The sequence below is a fragment of the Pteropus vampyrus genome, unplaced genomic scaffold (assembly GCF_000151845.1).
Source record: "Pteropus vampyrus isolate Shadow unplaced genomic scaffold, Pvam_2.0 Scaffold140, whole genome shotgun sequence".
NCBI lineage: Eukaryota > Metazoa > Chordata > Mammalia > Chiroptera > Pteropodidae > Pteropus > Pteropus vampyrus.
In genome coordinates, this window is record NW_011888921.1 from 130,682 (window position 1) to 144,808 (window position 14,127).

General features: G+C 38.5%; 1 protein-coding gene across 2 annotated transcripts in view; it reads right to left on the minus strand.

Annotated features, from left to right (window-relative positions):
• PRICKLE1 (prickle planar cell polarity protein 1) overlaps nt 1-14,121 on the minus strand; it is a 109,312-nt gene extending 95,191 nt beyond the window's left edge. For both annotated transcript variants that reach the window (XM_023535460.1, XM_011368167.2), the window contains exon 1: nt 13,945-14,121. The gene's annotated coding sequence lies outside the window, so the exon portion shown is untranslated. The remainder of the gene's footprint in view (nt 1-13,944) is intronic.
• Between the last annotated feature and the right edge of the window lie 6 nt (nt 14,122-14,127).

Consider the following 14,127-nt stretch of genomic DNA (forward strand, 5'->3'; position numbering starts at 1 on the left):
ACTTTATATTGTTATGGATTCTTTCAGCTGAATCATAGTTTTTAAAACAGGAGTTCAAGAAATAACAATCAGGAAATGAAGAAAATAGTTCAGCTCCTATGACTCTATTGTCTGCTATTTCTGCTTTGTAAGGTTTTTTAAGCTTAAAAAAGAGTTTTTATAAAAACGAAACAGAGATACCAACACAATAAAACACATCTGGTGGCCACTTGGTGACATTCAGGCTTCTTTTTTCCCAACCATTAGCTTTCATGGAAAGCTCTAACAGTGCTAAAGCAAATGTCATAAAAGTATAACACTCATCATATAATGTTGTCTAAACACTTGAGGCTGAAATTGAAATCTGGCAGGGCAACTGATGAGTAAACAACTTTAGATTATTCCAACGTAACAATGAAAAGACACAAGTGTAAATACCTGGTGGATTGGCCAGGTAGAAGCAATGTTTAAGGAGGAGAATAGAGAGCTCTTATTCAGAAGTTTAAAGTCAACCACAGAAAAAAGACAGAACCACAACTAAAGTTGTCAAAATTCATATCTTATTTCTGATTGAAACTAAAGTTTTATAAAGGTGGCAATAAGTCCATGACCAAGAGCACAATTAATCTTAGAGCCAAATACAAAGACTTGCAATTCACTGAGCATCATGTTTGTCTCACGTTTCCTGCCTTTGCCCACAATTTTCTTTTTGCCTAGACTAGGTCATTCTCCAATTTAATGGCTTGGCCAACTCCTCTTTAGTCATTAATAGCCAGCTCAACCATCTCCTCCTCTTGGAAGCCTTCCTTAACAATCAGCACAGAACAAATAACTTCTGCCTTTATGCCACTATTATATCTAGTACATTTCTCTATTCCTGCCTCTATCACAATTTTTTGCAAGTAAATGCTTAAATGCCTTCCTTCTCTACAAAATAGGAAACTCTTTCAAGACAGGAACCCCTCTTATTTAGTGAGTGTATTCTCAGAGCCTAACACAGTGCCTGGCCAACCACAGGGGCTCCATAAGTTGCGTTAAAATAAAAATGATGCCCCCAAATGGAAATAAGACTGGGAGAGTTTAACGCTAAATGGTTAACATGCATTTATCTGTAAGTGCAATTTCTCCTTTGCAGAGAAAAGACAGCAGAGATTATGCAAAAGAGCTGCTATCACTCTGAAGTGACTAAATGGTCAGGAAAAGAGGCAGAAGATGAAAGGTTCTGTATAACCATTTGAGGAGCTATAATAACCGAAACCGCTGTGAATTGTTCCTAAAACATCTCTACGAAAGTATGCCAACTGTGACCTGGAGGGCTGGCCTCCAGACCAAGGGACATGTGCGCCTTTATTTTGATTCCACCCTCTAACAGTCTGCTGAGAAGGCCCACAAAGGTGTCATTAAGAAATGGAACATCTTCCTGCAGTACTTTCACACACTCATTACCATCTGATAGCGTTTGATCTTTGAGTCATGGCTGAAGTGACCCAGATTCAAACTGGTGATTATTAATGTCACATTTATACAGTCCTTCCTGTAGAAACAGCACTTCACAGTCACTTACGAATCTGCAGGGAGATGCGTCATTGCTCATTGCCATGTTCATCCGAACAATTCACATACTCCATCTTCTTAGATATAGTACAGATGCTATAACATCTCCCGGTGGGCCATTTGTAACTTCGGGCTCAGCCTAATTAGAATGTGAACAAGATCCAAGGTCCTGAGAATGTGCTTAAAAGTTAGTGATTTAATTAATCACAGTGCTGCAAAAATGGAACACCCAGGCCAGTAGGTATGGTGACATATGCCAACATTTAAGATTAATACAGAAAGAGTTTCACCATTTATTGCATATTTACATCAGCTTTTATTTGGAGAGAGGTGGAGATAAGAATATTATTACGGTTTTAAAAAATATTAGGAACATAACTAAAATGGATGTTGAGTTCTCTAAAGCTTCCGAAATTAATTCAAATTTAGTCAATGAACACACATATTTTAGACAAAGTTATAATCACTATTGATTACATAAGTAAGTGAACATACCGCTTTGAGTTCTACTTTTTAAAATTTCTACATTTCCTGTGCATAAACACGGCATTCACATTTGTAATTTTTAGTATGAATATAAGTATACCATTGTTGTAACTACATCAGATTAATAATTTACTCTTAATATTACTGTATTTTTTTAGCTCCTCATATTGAGCTATAATGTAACCTATTAAACCAGACTTTTAGTAAGGGAAAGTGTATATTCTCTTAGTCTTTAAAACATAGATTTTGTTGAATTTTGAATTGGCCACACTGAATCATAAATAAAGAGACCATTTTTTAAAGTCACACCTGGCTAATATGAATAATTTTGGATAGATCATTAAATAATTCTAGTTAGAGACTTAGGCTGTGATGATAATAATAATAAAAAAATAATAGCAGCTCCAATTTATTATCTCTACCCCTGACATTACAGCCTCCAAATCCAGTATTTCAGAATTAGAAATTTTGAGCCTAAAAAGTCGTTAGGCCACTCACTTTATAATTGAGGAAACTGAGGCATAGAGTAGGTAAAAAGTCTAGAAAATTAAGTGACTTATCCAAGATCACATGCAAGTTAGTAGTAGGAGAGGTTATCTAAAAACATTTAACATGGAACAAAGATACACGGCAAATTTACAAAATAATAAAACATCATCAAACAATTTTATATCAATTTACAAGTACTTGCTTATTTTCCCTCTCTTTCTTATCTTTTCTTTCTAAAAACTGAACAGTAAATGACCAAACCAAAGCTCCTTAGGAAACTGCACCTTGAACTAACAGGCAGCTTCTTCATCAGTAAATTGGGGATAACCTTGGTTAGACCTCCACACAGACTGCAGTGAAGGTAAATGAGATGAATCTGAAAGTGCTTTGTGCACTTCAAAGGTATTAGCCTTATTATTAGTAAAGAACCTCCGAGTTAAAACATGATAATTTCTGGACAAATAAATTGGCTCAGCCCCTTAATAGGAAAGCTGACTCATTGCCAATCTAACCCTGGAAACTGAGACATTAAAATAATAATTTCAAGCAACTAGGTTTCCTACCAAGCTGGTTGAAATCACTTAGAGGATTAGCTTTTCACCTTTGGAATTTAAGTCAGGATTTTGTGAGTGAAAGACTGTCATCTTTGTTCTAACTGACAGGGCAACACCACAAGTCTGTCTGAAGATACTGCCTCTATTTTTTTTAATGGAGGGAAGTCACACAGCTTCCTTGTTGCAAATATTCAATCTTACTTCTATTAACATGGCATCCGTTTGCTATACGATTACATTTCATTGATCACTTTGTGGTGGAGAGAAAGAAGAGGAATGTTTGATCAGTCACTTTCCTCATATTCTATCAATTTCTCTGGCTTTATTTGAATAAGTGGGGAAACAGCTCAGAAATTCCCCTCTAGCTGCAAAAACAAACAAACAAAAAACAGAAAACCCCCCAAACAACAACAAAAATCTCTCTTCTGGAAATTTTCACTCAGGTAGAAACAAAATACCGGTTTCTATTTGTCTTTACTTTATATATAAGTTTTAAATGGCCCACAAATGCTTACTCTGCAAAATGAAGATGGCCATTTGCTAACTTTATAGTCCTATTACACGAATGAGGATATAAGCTTAAAACTCTCTAATCTGCTCAGTATCACGTATTATTAGATTGGGAAGGTGGTGCTCCCATTCAAAGCATAGTTAGCTCCTTATATTTCTGTAGTAATTCATTCTGCAGATATTTATTAAGCACCTACTCTATGCCAGGCATGATCTAAGATTGGAGATAAAGCAGTAGAAAACACAGCATATAGACTTCTTCATGGAACAGAGAGCTGTATAAGTAAATATCTGTTACATTGTGATAAGTGCTATGGAGAAAAGTAAAACAGGTTAAAGGGTATCAGGAGTGCTGGGTAGTGTCTGAGGGAAGGCAGGGGTGCTGCTATTTTATGTAGGGTGATCAGGAAGGCCTCCCTGATGTCAGATGACTTTTGAGCAGAGACCTAAAATGATGGAGCGAGCCACGAGCCCACCTGGAAAAACCTACATGTGTCTTTTTATATTAGCTTGATGTACAGCACAAACAAGGAGATTAGAGGTAAACTTCAGGAAAGTGAAACCTACAAATAATAAGCCTTTATACAATACTTGAACCAGCTCTCAATTTCTCTCTAATGATCCTTAAACCCTGTATATACAACTTAATCTATTTTTCTGACTAAAATGCCTCACAGTATCTCTTCACATAATAACTAAAGGAGTTCTCCAGCTATACTGTGCTAACAACCCAAGGAGATAATTCAGGTAGAAATTTCCACTCTGAGGCGATGATTATTTGACTTGGCAATGGGCATATAAGAGGGAAAAAAGAGCTGAAGCAAGCTGACTTTGCTACTAGTCATGCCTACACAGAGAAGAAGTGCATAAGAAATTGGACATTATCCAAGTTTTAAAGTTCTTTTAATTAAAAAAACAAACAAAACAAAACAACAACCTCCCCCACCAAGAATGGCATGTACAACAACGAAAAGCTCAAGTAAGCTCGGCAAGTATCAAATTTCTCCTTTTGTTTGCACTATGTAGGACACAACTGGTAGTAGTACTGACAGGTTTAAGTTCTTTTTCTTTTGTCTCTTTATGTTCTACAGCAGTGGTGATAATGGATAATGATAGGAAATAACCCAAATTTTCAGAATGAAGAAGAAAAAGCAAAGAAACACAATGAGCAACAAACCATTTTAATCAATTTCCGCAAAAACTATACAACAGAATTTTCCAATGCTTGATAATAAAACTTTCAGATATATCACAGTTATTATGAAAAAAACGGAGAGGGTGCTTATCATATTTTATTGTGACCCTCTGATTTACCTTAGTGTCTAGAACAAATACATATATTGTAGAAATGAACCTCTGGACAGTATGGATGTGGACAGTTTTAAAGAATCTTATGTGTTATGAAAGATATGATAGGGAATCATGATGGTAGAAGGTTCAGAATAATTGCTGGCTATGAAAAATAATTATAATTAACTTGTTAAAAATTGCCTCGCTAAACCAAAAAAATGGGAATCAGCATTTTTGTTGAGAAAAACAAAGGGCTTAATCACACACACACTTTATTAAGAACTTGTATTAATAAAGATCCATTTAAAATTTTTATCTTTGTAATTCAAAATATTTAAAAATAAGACTTAAAATTATAATAAAGTTGTAAATTTTTCAGATAAGCTTTGAAACCTTTAGAGTGATATGTTTGGGACCATTTCTTACATGGCCACACATTAAGATGACAACAGAAAATTAGACATTTGAACAAACGCAGGAGCCCAAAAAGTAAGGAAACATAGGACAATCTATGTTTTTCATAGGATAAACTATTTTTCAACAGTATGTTAATTATACTTTTAAGTAATGTGCTCGATATCTTTTTCTTTTTGGTCAACCTCTAGCTATCTTCTCAGGTGAAGTACCTCCATAGTTAAATCAATGAGACCAATTGTTAATTTGGAAAAAAATACAATCGATACACTGGAGTATCCTGAAAGTCTGGAAACAAAGAAAATAATGTAGTTATGTTGTTTTTCAGATAAACGGTTATACCTATTGTTTTAAGTTTGGAGGTACTTTACCTGAAAGGTGTCTAGAGGTTGACAAAAAACATATTACTTGAAAGCATAACTAATATTACATTTTCAAAAAATGTCCCGACTTTCAGGCTCTCTGTAGTTGCCACGCGTCCATGACGCGCCAGGCGTTATGTAAGACGATGGGTACGCAGAGAACATGGTTCTGCCCACACATTAATCACCATCTACTCATAGGAGCAGAGGACACAGATCTTCCTGGAATTGGATAAAAATATCTATAATATTTTGACAGCAACACTAGGAACGAACATAGCTGTTAAGAATGTATGAATGACTGAATGAATGAATGAACAAAAAAGAAAGAAAGGAAAGAAGAAAGAAATGAAGGAAGGGAGGAAGGAAGGAAAAAGAAAGGAAGGAAGGGAGGAAGGGCGTTCAGTCTACTAGGATTAGAAACATAAAATTTAGAAATGGAAGGTAATCTTAGAGGTCATCTAATTTAGTGGCTCTTAACCAGCTGTGCATTAAATTACCTGAGGAGCTTTTTCGAATTAAATGTGCAAGACCCCACCCCAAACCTACTGCCTTAAAAATCTCTATGTATTTGCATTTTGAAAAAGCTCTATAGGTGTTTATGATGCAAACTTTTGGTTAACATGTACTGATCTAGCCTGATTCCCTCACTTTATATATGAGGAACCGAGGCTGAGAGAGGCCGAGAGGTTGACTTGAAATCACAGTTATTGTACTATAGTCCAAGTTTTCTGATTTTCAGAAAGACTACAGAAAAATAATCTTTTCCTTCACTGTTATACCTCATCGCTACTATCTATTCTTGAATTTCTGCTCAAGAATATAGAAGATAAATGAACAAGTATTTGGCCAAAAGTTACTGAACCAAGATAAGAAAGCCAGTGTCTACAGGCAACACAAACATATAAATAACAACAACAACAAAAACACCCATTATATACCAGAGTAACCTGGTTGATCCCTGTTTAACCAGACAAATCAAACTAGTTAAAAACACTCCCACACAAATATTATTCCCATCAGTGTCTTATTTCACCACCTTAATAAATAATAATTTTGGTTTCCGTGGGTAAGGAAGGGAAAAGAAGAGTGTGATTTTTCAGGTTTCTTCCTTAAAATACAGAAGTTTAAAAAAAATTCATTTCCAGTACTTCAATATGAAGTAATCCTGGTCTTCTTTTAATGCTTTTGGCAGTATTTGAGGACATGTTTTTGGCTATCAGCCTGCTAAGCTGTTTAAGCTTACAGAAGGTCCACAAAGAGAATGTATATGATTAACTTAGTTAAACACAAACATCTTCTCTGTATATTTTATTCCCTCCCTCCACATTCACAAAAACATAAAAGGCTAAATAAAGCATTTCAGAACTAGGCAAGGGGGGCAAGTTATTTATCACTTCAACTCCTTTCTCAAGGCTTGTGTAAATAAGAACTAAGGCAACTCAATGAAATTATTCACATGATCCTTGCAATGAACAAAGCTAAGCATCAGAAAGCAGTTCAAAATTCCTTTGGAGCACATGTATTTCCTTACAAGAAACATCTGTGACTCTCTAATATACTTCAGACATTGCTTTATCTCTCTCTAAAAATTATGTAACATGCATATATCTCAAGCACTGAACACACTTATTAATTACATAGTCACAGAAGAATTTAAAATGCCATCTCTTTGACACACATTATAACAAGTATTTCAACACTAGAGCACTAAGCACTAAGCAGTCATCTTATATAAAATCTAACCATTCCCTAAATTGTTTGGAAGAGATGTTTTAAAGCAAAACGAATGCCATACTATCTAGCTCTTTTTCAGATCTTCACTCGAATAATTTAGATTATTCGAGTATATAAATAACAGTTGGAAATATCAATTACGTTTAACAAGTTACAAGTTTCTTCAGAAGATCACCATATTATTTGCTTATCAGTGAGATAAAAGAAAAAAAGTATAAATGCCTTTAGTTAAATTATAACGTGGTTTAAGTCAGTTTCCTATTATTAGACTGAAAGAGTGGTGTGTGTGTGTGTGTGTGTGTGTGTGTGTGTTTGTGCATGCGCGCGCACGTGCCTGAGCGTGCGCACATCAAGAAGACAGCATTTTAACGAGGGCACAGGAGCTGGCCAACATAGAAAAGGGTTTTAATAGACTTTCTATTTCAACCGTAGTTACTGTGGGTTTTGTCACTATAGCAATGGGCCTGTGTAGGGCAAGTGTCTGGCAGGCTGGGGTGCTCAGCTGGTAAAGCAACATAAACCTCATTTTACCTCGAGCTGAGCAAATTTCCTCTAAGAAGGTTTGCTTAATTGAAAGACAGTTTCCAAGGATAAAAGAAATGTCTAAGCATTGGTTGGTGGGCACTGCTTCACAGTACACTGCTATACTAAGGCTAACCTCACACCTTCTCCTAGATTTGATCAAAGGCCTCCACTATGGTTCATTAGGGTCGTTCCTTGGATCTAGGCAGTAACGTAACCTCCAGGATCTCAATGATGCCTGCAGCCTGGGTTAATTTCAGCTGTCTCTACAGGGGCTACATGAAACATGGCATTTACAAATTTGGATTATACAGCACTATTTATTACATGATGGAGAATTTCCAAAAATGCCAGAAGAGATGTTGGCATTTATGCAAGTCAACTACTGTTCAACCCAAAGAAGCACTATATTCCATAGGATGTTTTTGCCAGGATTGAAAGAGCCTATGTGAAAACACCTTAATTAGGACCATCTTAGCACCTCGCTATTGGATAGCCTCTAGCTCTAGGTGTTATGTTTCAATGGGCCAACAAACCATCCTAGAAACAGAACTCTCCAGTCCTGTAACCAGTCTCTTCACTCCAAGCCCTGAGAGTGTATATTTTCTTATTTTCAGATTTAATAAGTCAAGTATATCTGGTAGCTATTAAAAGATTTAAACCACTACTATTTTAAAAGCTTTCAGTGTTAGGAGATTTCAAGTCCACGGAAGGGTCAAATATGGAGGGTTTGGTTCCTGTGAAATGGTGAAATTATTTGCTGCTTTCTCTCCCTGCTCATTTTAAGAATTTTCTCACTGACCTTTCTGTACCCTTTCAATGTGTTTTTAACACATGTTCATGGAATATGAAGGAAAGACAGTGCACCAAATAATCTCCAGTGACCTAAAAATATAATTATAATAATAGATCCCTATAAAAGGAAGGGGAAAAACTTGAAAACATTAACTACTTAAAATATACTATCAGATAAACTTTTCCCCTTTTCTTCTTTGGGGAACTCTAAACTGCTGTACAATGTTTCTTTCAAATTTCTTTTATTGAATAGTTCAGGTATGTCTGCTCATAGCAAACGTCTATCCTAGAAAACCATCACATCAAGTGGTGGCTACTTTATATCGAACTTTTTTTCTTAAAGGCAACAAAAATTGGCGGGGTGGAGGTGAGGGGGAAGGTGGTTATAAAAAACTTCACAGGAAACCAAATAGCCTTTATTTAAATTAAAAGCAATCACAGCCTGATTCTTGGAACACACTTCGAAATGCTTTTTGGCATGCAGCTGCTACATGCCGCCAATATTGTATGTAATTGGAAACATTTCAAACAGAATTGTTACCAAAGTCAAAGACCATAATTGCGAGCTGTGGGATCTGTGCCTCAGATAAAAGAAGGGCAGCTGAGTTAAAGCACGCTGCTCAGAGGAGTCTACTTATGGGTCTGCATCTGACTGCAATATTTTCACTGTCTTATCGACAAAGCTTTCTTTCCAGAGACCCAAAGAGAAAAGAAGGAAACAGAGAGAAGCATACACAAAGCAAAAGCTGGTGGGTGCTATAAATCAGCAATTGGGACAAAACTCTTAGAAAGGAGTACATGACATCAGCACTAGAACAACTGAAATAACACAGCCCTAACTTTTTTCTCCTGCAGTGTAATCCACTAGAAATGAAAGGCATCTCTCCCAAGAGTTCACCCAAATCTACCAGTAAGAAAAATACAACTGCAGTTTAATTGGTCAGTTGTTTTTTAGGCTCACTTAGGACCAAACTTATGGACAGGCGGAGAAAAGCTAAGAAAAGGTAAATGACAGCTACTCGGTAGTTTATCTCTCTAAATTTTAAAATGTTTACATTTTCTTCTGCCTTGCTGACATTTTTATTTTTATTTTAAATTTAAAATCTCTCTTTATAAAGAAATGAACCTAGAAGGATCTAATCAGTTCAGGCTGGGCAATCATTCTCGTTCCTACAGAGAAGTCCCTACAGAAGACCAAAATGCAGTTAGAATTTAGCTCAAATGTGCACACAAGACAGAGACACAAGAAGAATTATTACATTCTTGTTGAGAGGTTTGATCCCCCCTAGTAACTGGAAACAGTGCCAATGGACCACTGGCTCAGGAATGGTTCTTGGAAAAATCGTGTCATTCTGGCAAGCAGAAAAATGATCCGATTATTCTGTCGTATCGCCGCGCCAGAAGTGTCATGACATCAGCATGCTCCAACTTGTGAAGAATGTCTCTTCCCACCATCTCTCCTTCAGCAGAGGGGGAATGGGGGAAACGAAGGTATAAGTGGATCCCCATGCAATGCCAGGCCAGTCCTTTCCCACTGTGCCAAAATGTTGCTTTACCAACACACATGTAGTTAACATCCTTGGCTTCAGTACAGCATGGCCATAGACAAGAATGTGTAATTACTTGTTACTGGGGGAGCTTGGGCACTATACTCATGTGTGTCTAGCAGTGGAGAAATCCAGAAGCAGGGGCTGCTGAAGTTTCCCTGTTGCCATCTTGGTCCCGAGTACTCTGTTCTGGAACGCTGGCTCCACGTGCTGCCTGAGGTTTCAAGGAACTGCACCAGTGTAGGACTTGGCACCCAGATTATTGTATTTTCCTCTCCCAACTCATTTGTTCGCACCAACCTCCTAAGATATTAGTGCACAATCTGGTAGTGCTTTATTCTGTGACCACAAGAAAAAGCGGTAATGGTTCCTTAAAACACGAACTAGCCAGCCACCTACCCACCCACCCAACCATCCACCCAACCAACCAACCAAGAAAGATAGCTCATTCATTTTCCTAACTCCTCTTTATTGTGGAATAATTGCCCCTAGATTTAAGCAAATTGAATATTCTCACACTAGTAAGAGTTCAACAATTGATATTATTTTACATAAAGTGAAGGGAAATAAGAGAGCTGTTTTTCTAAGTGGAAGAAGTCTATCCTGGTCAAGTGACATCTTTATATTTCTAGACACAGATGAGAATCACTCTAATTTTTAAAATTACGTTCCTTCTTTAAAAAGAAAATTTTATTCTTTGTAAAAGACTAACCAGGAAAGTAACTACAATAACTAGAATACCTGTGTTGATGATCTTTCCTGAAAACTATATTGGGCAATCTAAACTATAGGTATATTACTTAAACTATAAGTAACTAAGAGTTACTTAATTACTGGAAGAGAATTTTAAAAATATTTGTTCCATTTTATGAGTATTATGAACAGTCACTTATAATACTCAATTCTGTGTTTTGTTATTATTAAGTCATTATAAAAGGTTTTAGAGAAGTTATGTTACAATGTCATTTTTTAAAACTTGGATTTCAGCTTACTTTTTAAAATCCTTAATTAAAGAAACTTCAAAATTTAACCTCTTCTTTTATGTCTTTTCAGATTTATCATCAGAGAGGCTTTTGGAAACAACCAGAACAACCTTTTACCCACATTTAATAGTTTAGCTATTAAACCTATAAGGTTTTTTTTTCTCCCCTGATGATATTAGATTTTATTTCGGTGACCCAAGCTGACTCATTACAACCTCCTTTATTATGGAGACAAATGGTGGTTCCATGGTTCTTGATTATAAAAACATGATAAACTTTTAAAGTTTCATTGGTATTACCGGCAGAACTGATTAAATCTGTCATTTTAGTAAAATATATCACGTTTCTTTTAAAAACTTATAAACCAGTAGGCTTAATTTAGTACCAATTAGTAACAAATTAAGGATGGAAAAATTAATTTACTAAACCCATTTGCTCACATCAATATGGCTACCTCTATGTACCATCCAGTTTTTTTCTCCCTCCTTCCCCCGCTTCCCTCTCTCCTTCCCTCTCTCCTTCCTCATTTCCTTCTACCTAGACTTATTCACAAGAATGAGTCACTATTGTTAGCATGACGTATTAAAACAGATTTTTCAAGTTAGTCAGCAAGTGTGCTAACTCTTGACTGTGGGTAACGTCCATTTATTTCTAGCATCTTTTAGTTTTAATATGTAGAGCACATGCATTGTTAACCTTTAAATCCTTTGTATAAACATTTCTGGAAGAGCTTGTAAAATATCTCCTTCTGTGTTTCCTGACTCGCCAGTTGATGGCATTTAGAAACCCTCTGGTACCAGCAGGTGCTGTATTTTGCTTTCTTCAGGCTCCAGCTGGGCTACAATGACAGATTTCTGTCCCAGGCCAAGCCCAGCCATCTAGGCTAGGACCACATTGGAGGCAAACTGAACCAGGCCCCACCAGACAGCAAGATAAATGGCTGCTGTTTAAGTTTAAAATCCCCTGGTGGGAGTAAATATTATTCCAGAGAAAAGGACTTGACAAATATTGCATCATCCTTCCAGAGCTGTCTTGATTAAAGGAGAATCTTTGGATTAAGTTGGTGCTTAATTCAAAATGTATCTATCTTGCTGTCATGGGATTTTTTTTTTCTTCCCAGATCCTGAAAACAGACATATTGTTGGGGATGGTCAAACAAGGCTGCTGCCTCCCAAGGGGCTACAGTCCATTCCTGATAATAGAAGGCGGCTGAACATTGACACTTCACTGAAGATAATGGAGACAGCAGAGGCTTAGTGGAAAAAGGCCAGTTGTCACCTAAGTGACAGGCAACAGCTGAGCTCACACATCTGGAGCTGGATCTGGGCAAACATTCAGCAAACCCTCACCCATCTATACCTTGGGCCTATCTGAAAGGACAGAAGGAAGTTCCTTTCACTCCAAAAGTACATTTAAAAATATCTGATGGTGAATCCCATCAATTATATAACATCAACTGCAGACACGGCCTTCTGAAATACTGATTAAAATGAAGAGGTAGACAAAACTGTCCGGTGTGCACAGAGACAATTTCATTAAGTATAGTTTGTCCTTCATAAATTCCATCCTAAACGCCTCTCTCTCTCTCTCTCTCTCTCTCTCTCTCTCTCTCTCTCTCCTCTCGCTCTCTAGCTCTTCTCTCCCTCTCTCCCGCTCTCCCGCTCTCCCTCTCTCCCTCTCTCCCTCTCTCTCTACATATATATGCTTTTTACAGCACGAATGCATCTGAACTCTTCCAGAGAGACAAGATGTTCTTTCCTTAAGCAGGTTCCCATGGTGTGTTCTTCACCTTGCTCATGGCTGCAGTTCTGCCTCGCGTCCGCTTTGTAAAATCAGCAAGCAAACGTGTTTGGCTTGTGGTTCTGAATCCTCTTTAGGCAAGCTGGAACCCAGTGCAGTGCCAGCTGTCTTTCCCCCATCCCCACCTCGTTCTTCAGCCTCCCAAAGACAATCTGTGGACAATTTCCCCAAAGTCCCAAAATAACACGGCACTGCCAATAGTCACTGGCGATGTCGTTTGTTTTTCTTAGAGGGCAATGAAAATTTAACAGCTTTCTGCTGCATCCGGAGTCCTAGTCCTGCTAATCATTAACATGCCCAGTTTCTTCAACTTTTTCTGCCTAAAGAGAAGAAGACGCTCCCATTCTTTCCTATATACGTGCTACATTCAGAAAACACCTTCGCCCGGATTGGAAAGGGGCGGGGAGCTAATGCACCCCCTGCCAAAAAGCAATCGGCCCTCTTCCTAGAGCCTTAGGAAAGAATCGGTACCCTCCTTCCCGACGCCAGTAGGTGACGGGCGATCCTAAGCCGCAGACACATGCCAACGCACCCTCGCTTCCCTGCGCCAGCATCGCCCCAACTCGGGCCATTGAACGGGTTTCCACGCAGGAGAGAATCAAGGGAAGAGTTGGCTGTGATGCAGCAAACAGGAGCCATGCGGGCAGCCTATCTGAAGCCCTCTTGGTGCTGCAGCCCAATATCTGCTTTCACTGTCTACTTAACCCAACAAACAGACTATGACCTTCTCCCTTATTTTCTGCCACACCAACCCAGTCTGGACTCTGGGTGTCACAATCCCCCCCCCACCCCCCGCCTCCTGCGCGCCCCGCAGTGAGCAGTGACACCGAAGATGTCCGGCCCTTCCCCTGCGGTGCTCGCTCCCCGCCGCCGCGACCGCAGACCCTCTGCAGAGCCCGCCTGGAGCCGGGCTGCCACTCACCCCGCGCAAAGGACAGGGAACTCGACTGGACGGTCCTCGGCGCCGCGCCGGGGCTGCGGGGCTGCGGTCCGTGGCTTCAGGGGTGGGCGAAGGTGGGCAGCCCGCGAACCATCCAGAGTCCAGAAAGTCGCCGTGCAGGTCGCGGCGCCCCTCCGGGAAGTCAGTGCAGGCGGCGCGAGGCTG